Genomic DNA, 11581 nt, shown 5'->3' on the forward strand with positions numbered 1-11581 from the left:
TCGTCATCACTTTCTCAGAGATCATGTTGTGAAGGAAGATATTGATATCATACACATCAACACTGAAGAGCAATTGGCAGATATCTTCACCAAGCCCTTGGATGAGAAGAGATTTTGCAAGTTACGGTGTGAGCTAAATATCCTGGAATCCTCAAATGTCCTGTGATCAGGCACACATCCTAACACTTATGCATATTGATGACTTAGATGTGCAACACATGAAGTAAAGTATATCTTCAATCAATGAAGACATACATTCTAAGTGTGAATACATTAATGTGGAATTTGACTTCGGAACGCCACGATAATTGTGCGTCGTGTCTGGGTCTAATACTTCCTATGCGGTGGGTAACGCCACCACCAAAGGTTCTGTTCGAAGTGTTTCACTCATGGCGTTACATTTGCTATGTCTTCACATTTGGTTTGGCCTAAATTTCAACATGTCTTCATGATTATCTTCTCTATGTTGAATATATATATATACTAGTGTTCTGTCCTCTACAGCATTCACTTATAGCTATGTCTTTATGTTGAGTCTTTTGAACTAAGTGAATGTGATTGGACCCTAACCTCTCTATGCTCTCTATATCAAACTCCATCTCTCCAAGTCATATGCATTCTATTGAAACTGTCGAATGTCTTCTCTGCGTCCTTGTCAGCAGAAGATACAGAGACAAACATTAAGTCTGTTTTCAATGCTCATTCCTTCACCTGAAACCCGGAGAAGTGGGAACGACCACCCGACAATCCACGCGTGCGTGGGACGTGGAACAACCTCCAACATGCTGCATGATGGCCATGTGTTCCTCAGATGTGAATCGCCAGGGGCACCTGTGTAATAACACTAAGCCGCCCCTGTCCCTATAAATACACGCCTCACCGCAGTCATTATATCTTCTTCCACACTCGCACGAACCCTAGCGCCACCGCTAACTCTCGACGACGCCAGCGACGAAGCACTTCGCTGCCGCAACCTCTCCGACGCTGTCTTCACGCCGACCGCGGACATCGTCTTCTCCGCCGTCGCCGTAGGTGTCCTCCGTCGCCAAGTTAGGGCACGGACGATCGAACTGCTCGGCCTCCTCTTCCACTCCGTATAGCAGTTCTTTGTGTGGTAAATAAAACTTCCTTTTTACAGCCCCCTTGATCCTATGGCTTCGTCACTTTCTACCACAAGCAGTTTCTGTTCACACAAGTTGGATCTCTTACATACTGCATCTCAAAATATGCCTAGTATATTCACTTGTATTTCACAAAGTAGTTAGATTCCTCACTTGTACTGATCCATGGATTCGTACAAATCTGGAACCAACTCCTTATCTATGAGTGAATGTCTTCGCACAATGAGGCCAATGTCTTCTAAACTGATTTATCTTCAAAATCTTCTGAGAATGCATATGACCTCTTCCCCTTCCCTCGCACCTTAATGCTGTCACAGGTACATGTCCGTGGGAGAATCCCTTGGTTCTCATAGTCTGCATTCATTTCAGAATACTTACAGCATCACATAAATTCTCCCGAAGCCAGTTCCTGTTTGTCCAGCAAGCGAAAATCTTTGAAGCCTTTAAACGTATTGAAGCCTTTTAGTTTAAAGTTCATGGCTTCAGAGAAATCAGCAAGGAAGGGTGGCAGAAAGCGTCGAGGAGAAACATCAAGAGATCTGCCCGATGACCTCCCAGAGCTGTACAAGACAGATCCTGAAGAGGATTACAATCAGCGCAAGACACGAATCCAATGGATTCGATGCTATTGGGCAGAACAGTGGTTCAAGTACAGATTTGTGACAAAGGAATATGCTGAAAAGAATGCCATCAAGCGACCATGGGGAGACATCCTCTACAAAAATCTTCAACCCAGAACCAGAGATGAAGCCATTGAACAAGGCTTCTATCCCTGCATGGTCCGTGGACCACAGCCTGCGGATGCTGACCCATCGTCACTGCTATGGTGTCGTGACGACAATCTGTTTAAGCGCAACTTCCAGTTTGCCCTGAACTCAGTGAAGCAGAACAAGAAGTCTTTAGGACTAGACTTCAACCCTGGTCCCTCTGCTCCCCGTGCCGATGGAACTCGTGAAGCTGAACCCAATCTTCTTGGGCCCTTCTACAACTTGGAAGGTCTCATCACTCACATCGTGGTTCAAGGGACAGCCGTGAATGAGCCTGTAGATGACGCTGAATCAGATGAAGCGCCTACAGTGACGAAGCCAAAGAAGTTGAAGCAGCCTAAAGCTTCAAAGCCTGCCTCTGCACCAAAAATCTCACGAGCGAAACCATTGGCAACTGCACCTCCTGAAGACAGTGTGCAGTCTAAAGATTTGTCACGCATCTCCAAGCCCCAGAAGGTCAAGATGCCTCTCGCACACACCGCTCAAGAGCTGACAGCTGCTGCCATTTTGCGCAACGATGCCATTGATCTGTCCAGTGATGAAGATCTTGCAGATGACGCTCTTGAGCAACTCATCAAGAGCAAAGAAGAAGCAGAAATCTTCAATGATCTGCCTCTCTTTGACGTGACAATCATCCACAACTTCATTGATGAGTGGTTTGACACACCCAACATCAGCTTCGAAGATCTGCAACTACCCATTGGCTTCAGTGTCGCCTTCCATGGCGCCATTGCTTCAGAGCTACCTCTCGCTCAGCACATCGTCGAACTGAAGCAAAAGATTGACTATGAAAAGGCTCAGTTCAAGAAGCATATGGCCAAGCTCAGCGTGCAAGAGGTGAAAAACTTCAAGATTATGCTGCACGAGCTCAAAGAAGCCTTTCTCAAGAAACGCGCAGAAGCTCAGGGTTCTCGGGAGCGCATGAAGAGCCTGGCTGACAAGTGTGTGCAAGGCTACAACGAGGCTGAGAAGCGCAAGGCCCTTGGGCGTCCGGGCATTGATCCCAGGATGGCTGCTAAGCAGAAGAAGAAGCCCATTGTGGCCGAACCCAACGCACCAAGGCAGGAAGCAGATCCCATTGTCTTCCCAACTAGCATGACTGGCTCGAAGCCAAAGGCCCGGTCAACCACTTCAGAGCTGAAGAAGACGAGGACTGCTGAGGCTGAAGCCAGGAAGAGGAAACATCCTGAAGCCTCTGCTACTGCCCCCTCCAAGAAGAAGAGGAAGACCAAGAAGGAACGGGCTGCTCCCACAGAGCCCTTGATTGTTGAACCCATCTCCATGGTTCACCCTGACGCTGAACCGCAAGAACGTCAACTGACTGTCCATGAGCCTGCTTTCATAGAGGCTCATGAAGCTGAAGACTTTCCAGTAGCTGATCCCGTCGCTGCTGAAGACATTGGTCACCATGACCATGTTGAAGATGATGCAGTCCTTCCTCAGCTCGAGCACCAACTGGTATCATCGCCTGTGCTAACGCACAGCGAACTCATCAGCATTGGTCGTCCTCTGACGCCAATTGCTCAGGATGCTTCATGAGCTGATCGCCCACAAGAGGAAGAAGACTTTGAGGCCCAGCCAACTCCAACTCCACAGGCGTCGCCAGCGTTGCGCAGGCTTCGCAAAGGACCAAGGCCTCCAGTCTCTGAGTCTGAAGCAAAAGCTGCTGAAGACATTCCGGCTGCATCAGCCGATGAAGAAGAAGCCCCACAAGCTGCTACTCCCCTGTCCCACCAAGAAGCTGTTCTCGAGGAGAACGTGACTGTGACCGACCCTCCAGCTCGTCAAGTGGAGGTTGAAAATCTTGAGGCTGCCACCACCAACACCAATGAAGCCACTGACGCTGTCATGGCTGAAGCTAATGTGGAGCCTTCACCAACCCAAGCACCAGAAGTCAACGAAGCCACTGATCCCACTGCTTCTGTTCTTGTGCCTACTGTCGGTCCTCAGTTCGACTATCATGTTGAGCACAGGCCTCAGGTACAGAAGCCAATCCCAAGATTGCCCAGGTTTCGAGGTCCTGCATCAGCACCTGGATCCTTCAATGTCAATGGCTTCAGAGCAGACAACACATTCTTCAATAGCTCCAGGAACCCCTACTCAAGGGAAAGAATATCATCTGATCAGTTCTGGAGCTATCCGCAGCGAAGCTATTACTCCTGCATTCTATACAATCAAGGTCGCATCTTCCCACACAAGCGTCTTGACATTGAAGCAATAGCTGGTCTGCCCTGTCTGGAAGAAGCTCTGGATTGCTTCAAAGAGGTTGGATTGCTGCCGTTCGTCACCGATCAAGATCATTGGAATGAAGAGTTGCTGCTCCAATTCTATGCCACACTTCACATCCGCGGGTACAACAAAGATCCAAAGACTTGGGTCCTGGAGTGGATGACAGGAAACGTTCATCACGAAGCCAAAGCCCTTGACATCATTGAGCTCACTGGTCTACCCACTCCTGGCGATCTCTATGAATCTGGCTGTCAACTTCATAGTGAAGCTGTGGAGAGCATCTTTCAGAAGCCTGAACCTAACATGAGTCAGATGCTTAGTATGATGAAGCCATTGCCCCAAGATGCTGCATATCCCAAAGAGTTCTTTGTTGAAGACCTAGAGTATCTGCCAAGGACTATTCATCACATCATAAGGCGAACTCTCTGGCCCATCAAAGGACACTCTCCACATGCCAAGCTGGAAGGTGCAATGAAGACTTTGGTCTTCTATATTCTTCATGGCAAATGCTTCAATGCCCAGGACTTCTTCATTCGCCAACTTGCTACATCAGGCTCTGATCTTTTTGGCTTGAAGTTCTACGCCCCATGGGTAATGCGGCTCATCAAACTTCACTCCGCTATCTCATATCAGCCATCTGCTTGCAATCATCGGATCTTTCTGCCTGATGTGGATATGTCTATTGAAGCCATCTATCCTGAGCCTGCCAAGGAACCTCTAAGTCTTCAGAATGCGGAGCATCAAAGTTTTTCTCAGAACATTGAAGGAGTTGAAGCAGTCACTCGTGTGTATCCTTTCGCTGGAACTACACGTGCACCACATCATGCCCTTACTGAAGCCACCGACAGCACAACTGCCCAACGACCCAAGAAGCGCACTCGTGTTCTTAATGACCGAGAGCTTCTGGTGGCTCTTCATCAGAAACAGGATAGGCATCATGACTGGCTGAAGCGACAAATGCAAATCCTCTTGGTGGATGTCAACCGCATTCGCAATCTTGCCACCAAGAATGCTTTTGTTGCCCATGAAACCTCTCGACGCACATGGAAGGGGCTGATGCTGATGTGCTCTGAAGATGATCTTCAAGAGGATGGCTTCTCTGAACGCTTCAAGTTTGACTCCACACCTCCTTGAAGGGCAGTGCTGCGACGCACTCCATCTCTTGAAGACTCTGAGTTCTCTTCCTCTGCTGCAACTATGAATGCCAGAGTGATCAAGGATGAAGACGGTGCCACTTCACCACCACCTTCTTCAGCACGCTTCGACACTGCTCCCAATTCTTCTACGCTGCCGAACACCACCGACAACCCTGCTACTTCACCTACTCTTCATGGGAACGAGTAGATGCTCTATGTCTTCAAACCTTTTGGTCCTTACTGACAAAAGGGGGAGAAGCATATGAGTTTGATAGTCTTCAAGCGGGTCCATATGGGCGGGTGCTTTATATTTTGGTTCGTGTTTACAACTCTCATTTTGATACATTTGGTTCTTTGAGTTGTAACACTTAAACTCGATGGTCGTCTGCTACTTATTTGCCACTTTGTGATGCGATGATAAATTCCGCATGTGCGACGATAAATTCTGCACTTAGATCATTTTGCAGACGTCCATTTTCCATTATGCATGTCATTATCTTCACATACCTTCACATGCATAGTGGATTGTCATCATAAGTTGAAGAGGATCTCCACAAGCACAACCTGCCATGTGCATTTGCATTCCAAAAGCAAATTACTTATATGCACATCTTCAGGGGGAGCCCTCACAGCTTATGAAGACAATTCCCTATCCTCTTACAATTTCACATATTATATTCCCCGTTGAAAACTTCAACTAGTTTGTCATCAATCACCAAAAAGGGGGGATTGTAAGTGCATCTAGTGCCACCTCTAGTTGGTTATGGAGTATTGACAACAAACCTAGTTGAGGGACTAATGTGTTTGTGAGAATTGCAGGATAACACAGGTAGAAGTCCCTCATTGATTCGGTTTTCCTACCAGAGATGACCCCTAAAAATGTATGAAGACATTGATGTCAAAGGTGGTATATGAAGATATTCTCATTGAAGACTATGACAAGAGAAGACATCGCATGAAGCCTATGGAGCTCGAAGACTTAGATCTTTTGTAGTTCTGTTTCTTCTTTGTTGAGTCATAGGAACCACCATACTGTTAAGTGGGGTCCAAGAGAACTAGTCAGAATGACTGAAGTGATGCTTAACCAAAACCTATGTCTTCGAGTGAAGACTATGAGAGCGAATCTTGTCCAGAGTCGGACAAGTCAGCTTTGCTTGTAGCCTAAGTAAAGTTGCCGTGTGAGTTTGAAATCTGACCGTTGGAACACATGTCAGTTCCTTAGTGACCCAGGGTCATTTCAGACAAATCAGGTCGGGTTACCTAGTGGCTATAAATAGCCCACCCCCTACAACCATAAACGGTTGGCTGCTCAGAGTTAGAGTACGGCTTTTGTCATTTGAGAGCAACCCACCTCGAAGCCTTCGAGAGAGAATTCCTTGCGAGGATAAAGCCCTAACCACCCAGAGCCTAAGAGTGTTAGGCATCACTTAAGTCTTCTTGTCTGTGTGATCTGAAGACTTATTACACTTGAGGACTATGAATCCTCCAGCCGGTTAGGCGTCGCGTTCTGAGCATCCAAGAGACATTGTGGATTGCCAGTGAACGAAGTCTGTGAAGGTTTGGGAGTCTACCTTGAAGACTTACCAGAGTGACTGGGCGAGGTATGTGTGACCTTAGCTCAAGGGGAATACGGTGAGGACTGGGTGTCCTGAGCTGCGTGTTCAGGACTGGGTGTCCGGGACTGTGTGTCCTCAGGTTTAAATACCTAGCCGCCCTAACCAGACGTACAGTTGTCACAGCAACTAGAACTGGTCCAACAAATCATTGTCTTCAATGAGTCACTGGTTTCATCCTTCCCTTCCCTTTACTTATTGTTGGTCCTTGTGAAGTCATTGTATGATTGGACTATCTTTTGTCTTCACTGAGTGACTGCGTGTTCTGTTTGGCTTCATAATATCTTCCTACCTGATCCTTACTACATTGCTGCTATTAGTCATTGTGCTTTCACTCCATTGAATACTTGACTATGGTTTGCTTAGTGTAGTCTACCTTCCGCTGCATGGTAATAGGTTTATTTCTATCGTTTGTCTTCATAACTTCCACGTTTTGAAGACTTCCATAAAAATCGCCTATTCACCCCCCTCTAGTCGATATAACGCACTTTCATCTACGTACCCTTGAAGATTGTAAGCGGAAGCATTTAACAACGCGGTTGACGTAGTTGAACTTATTCGCACTCCAACCGATCAAGTACCAAACGCACGGCACCTCCGTGTTCTGCACACGTTCAGCTCGGTGTCGTCCTCGCCATCTTGATCCAGCAAGCGGGGCGAGGTAGTAGATGAGTTACGTTAGCACAATGGCATGGTGACGGTGGTGGTGAAGCAATCCCACAGGGCTTCGCCTAAGCACTGCGATGATCTAGAACGGAGGAGTAAACTAGAGGCGGAGGGGTGCCGACACACGGCGTGGGATAAGTTGTGTATTGTGTGGCACCCCTCCCAACATATATATAGGTGTGGGAGGGGAGGAGGAAGCCCCTAGGGTGCCCCAACAGGTGTGACGGCAGCCCTAGGGCTCCTCCCTTTGGTGAGGCCCCTACCAAATAATGGCACAAGGGGGAAGGAAAGGGGAGAGGCACCCCCTTCTTTCCTTCCTCTCCCTTCTCCAAGATATGGTAAGAGGGGGTGGCTGTTGGTGTCAAAACCGGCGGATCTCAGGTAGGGGGTCCTGAACTATGCGTCTAAGGCGGATGGTAATAGGAGACGGGGGACACAATGTTTACAGAGGTTTGGGCCCTCTCGATGGAGGTAATACCCTACATCCTGCTTGATTGATCTTCATGATATGAGTATTACAAGAGTTGATCTACCACAAGATTGTAGAGGCTAAACCCTAGAAGCTAGCCTATGATTATGATTGTTGTTGTCCTACGGACTAAACCCTCTGGTTTATATAGACACCGGGGGGGCTAGGGTTACACAGAGTCGGTTACAAGGGGGGAGATCTACATATCCGAACTGCCAAGCTTTCCTTCCGCACAAAGGATAGTCCCACCCGGACATGGGACGAACTCTTCAATCTTGTATCTTCATAGTCCAACAGTCCGGCCAAAGCATATAGCCTGGCTGTCCGAGGACCCCCTAATCCAGGACTCCCTCAGTACCCCCTGAACCAGGCTTCAATGACGATGAGTCTGGCGCGCAGATTGTCTTCGGCATTGCAAGGCGGGTTCCTTCTCCGAATACTCCATAGAAGATTTTGAACACAAGGATCGTGTCCGGCTCTGCAAAACAAATTCCACATACCACCGTAGAGAGTATAATATTTCCACAAATCTAATCTGCTGACAACTTTTCATAACGTGACATCATGCCATGGCCCGGTCATTATTCGAACCGTTTTTCTCAACTAGCTGCTACACATATTGCGAGGCGGTTTTCTTGGCACGTCTTGTCAAAGCAGAGATCATGTCCCCTTATCAAGGGATTCTCATCAATACAGGTGTGGGTAACCCAACAGCGCCTGCTGGTGTGACTCCTCGATTTTAGGCAAGTTCCAAACGGGCACGCGGAGGACGCTTGATATTCGCCCTCTTTATAAAGGGGCCAAGGCCTGTCCTTTTCTTCTCGCGCTCAATCCTTCCCCTCCCCCACCTCGAGTTCCAACACCCAAGGCTTAGGCTAAGCGCTTCGGACCTTAAACCATGTCCGGATCCAACCTTCAAGGTCGGTGGATGGCCTCCTCTGTCACAGAGGGGGACATCAAGAAACTAAGGGAAGCCAGGTACTTGACCGCTGAAATCTCGCACAGGCTGCCTGCTCAAGGGCAGGTCATCCCCACTCCTGAACCCAACGAGAGTGTCATATTTGTTTCCCACTTCCTCCAAGGGCTAGGCTTTAGTCTTGATCCCTTTGTCAGAGGGCTGATGTTTTATTACGGGCTAGATTTCCACGATCTAGCCCCGGATTCCATCCTTCACATCTCATCGTTTATCGTCGTGTGTGAGGCCTTCCTCCGCATCACCTCACACTTCGGCTTATGGCTCAAGACCTTCAATGTGAAGCCGAGGATGATCGATGGGTGTCGGTGTCAAAACCGGCGGATCTCGGGTAGGGGGTCCCGAACTGCGCGTCTAGGCCGGATGGTAACAGGAGGCAAGGGACACGAAGTTTTACCCAGCTTCGGGCCCTCTTGATGGAGGTAAAACCCTATGTCCTGCTTGATTAACATTGATGATATGGGTAGTACAAGAGTAGATCTACCACGAGATCGGAGAGGCTAAACCCTAGAAGCTAGCCTATGGTATGATTGTTGTTCTATATGTTGTCCTACGGACTAAAACCCTCCGGTTTATATAGACACCAGAGAGGATTAGGGTTACACAATGTCGGTTACAATGGTAGGAGATCTACATATCCGTATCGCCAAGCTTGCCTTCCACGCCAAGGAAAGTCCCTTCCGGACACGGGACGAAGTCTTCAATCTTGTACCTTCATAGTCCAGGAGTCCGGCCGAAGGTATAATCTGGCTATCCGGACACCCCCTAATCCAGGACTCCCTCAGTAGCCCCTGAACCAAGCTTCAATGACGACGAGTCCGGTGCGCAGATTGTCTTCGGCATTGCAAGGCGGGTTCCTCCTCCAAGTACTTCATAGAAGATTCTGAACACAAAGATAGTGTCTGGCTCTGCAAAATAAGTTTCCACATATTGCCATAGAGAGAATAATGTTTACACAAATCTAATCTACTGATGTATTCCATAGTGTGATGCACCACGGCCAAGACTTTATTCGAATCATTTTATTATCCCACCTCAGCGCGTCATGCGAGGTGGTTTCCTTGGCACGTCTTGTTAAAGCAAAGATCGTGTCCCCTTATTCCGGGATTCTCATCAATACGGGCGTGGGTAACCCAACCGCTTCTAGGACTCCTAGACTATAGGCAAGTCCAAATGGCCACGGAGAGGACGCTTGATATTCACCCTCTTTATAAAGGGATAAGGCTTTTATTTTTTTCCTCCCGTGCTCAATCGAATCCTTCCCCCACCTCAAGCTCAAACACCCAAAGTTCAGGTCAGGTGCTCCGTACCTTCAATCATGTCCGGATCTAGCCTTCAAGGCCAATGGGTGCCTTCCTCCGTCACGGAAGAAGATATCAAAAAGTTGAGGGAGGCCAGATATCTGACTGCCGAGGTTTTGCATCGGCTGCCTGCCCGAGGGCAGGCCGTCCCCTCCCCCGAACCCAACGAGAACATCGTGTTGGTCTCCCACTTCCTCCGAGGTCTAGGCCTTTCTCTGAAACCTTTTGTCAGGGGTTTGATGTTTTATTACGGGCTAGATTTCCATGACCTAGCTCCGGACTCCTTTCTTCATATTACGACATTTATTGTCGTGTGTGAGGCCTTCCTCCGGGTTACCCCTCACTTTGGCCTGTGGCTCAAGACCTTTGAAGTAAAGCCGAAGATGATCGAGGGGCAACATGCAGCGTGTTGAGGTGCCTCAATATGCAAAATGACGGGAGCTCCATGGCCCAAAGGTTCCACTCCAGAGGTGTCTGAATTGTGGCAACAGGAGTGGTTCTACATCACGGCTCCTAGAAGTGCCAAGTGGGCGGCCGCCCCTGTTTTCCGCTCGGGCCCTCCAGCACAACTGATGTCATGGATCAGCAGAGGTCTGAGCTAGGGTCCAGCCAAGGATGTTCCTATACTACAAAGCCGCATTCGAGATCTCTTCAATGGAGATTTTAGTTTGGTTGCGGTAATACAAGTTATGTTGGTTCGTCAAGTCCAGCCTTACAAACGCCGGCCCCTTCGCTTGTGGGAGTTCAATCCCGAGGGACCGCGTGTCATTCAAAATTTCCTCGGCCTGACGCACGAGGAGATGTACAAGTCATTCTTTGGACCTCAGGTAGAGTGTCCGGAAATCACCGAGGACATGGGCCTGAGCAGTAACCGCGCCGCCAAACGGGTAAGGAATCTTCCGGCCGAACATACTATCTCTCATTTGTTACGAAGTTATTTCTGAGAGTTCGCTTTTTGACCAAGACTAGCTAACAAAGGCGAAGTTGATTCGGTGTTCGGCCCCCCTCCCTGAGGGTTTGGACAATCCGGTATTGGAAAAGATGCTCCAGGTCGCACCTTGCCCGGAGCCCTTGAAGGAAGATACTGGGGAGGATAATACGGGCGGACGCGGGCCCCCAACGCTGCCCATTCTAACCGAGGGAGCGAGCACCCCCATGAAGGAAGATGACCGGAGGAGGAAAAGGACTGCGCCCGGGGATTCGGAAGCCGAAGCTTCCAAACGGGAGAAGAAGTCTCCCACAGAGGGTCCTACCTTGGGGGGTGCTTTTGCCGCACAAAGTCCGCGGGGGGATCAATTCTCCAACG

Source organism: Triticum urartu, chromosome 6A, assembly GCF_056163025.1.
Source record: "Triticum urartu cultivar PI428250 chromosome 6A, HENAU_Tu73, whole genome shotgun sequence".
NCBI lineage: Eukaryota > Viridiplantae > Streptophyta > Magnoliopsida > Poales > Poaceae > Triticum > Triticum urartu.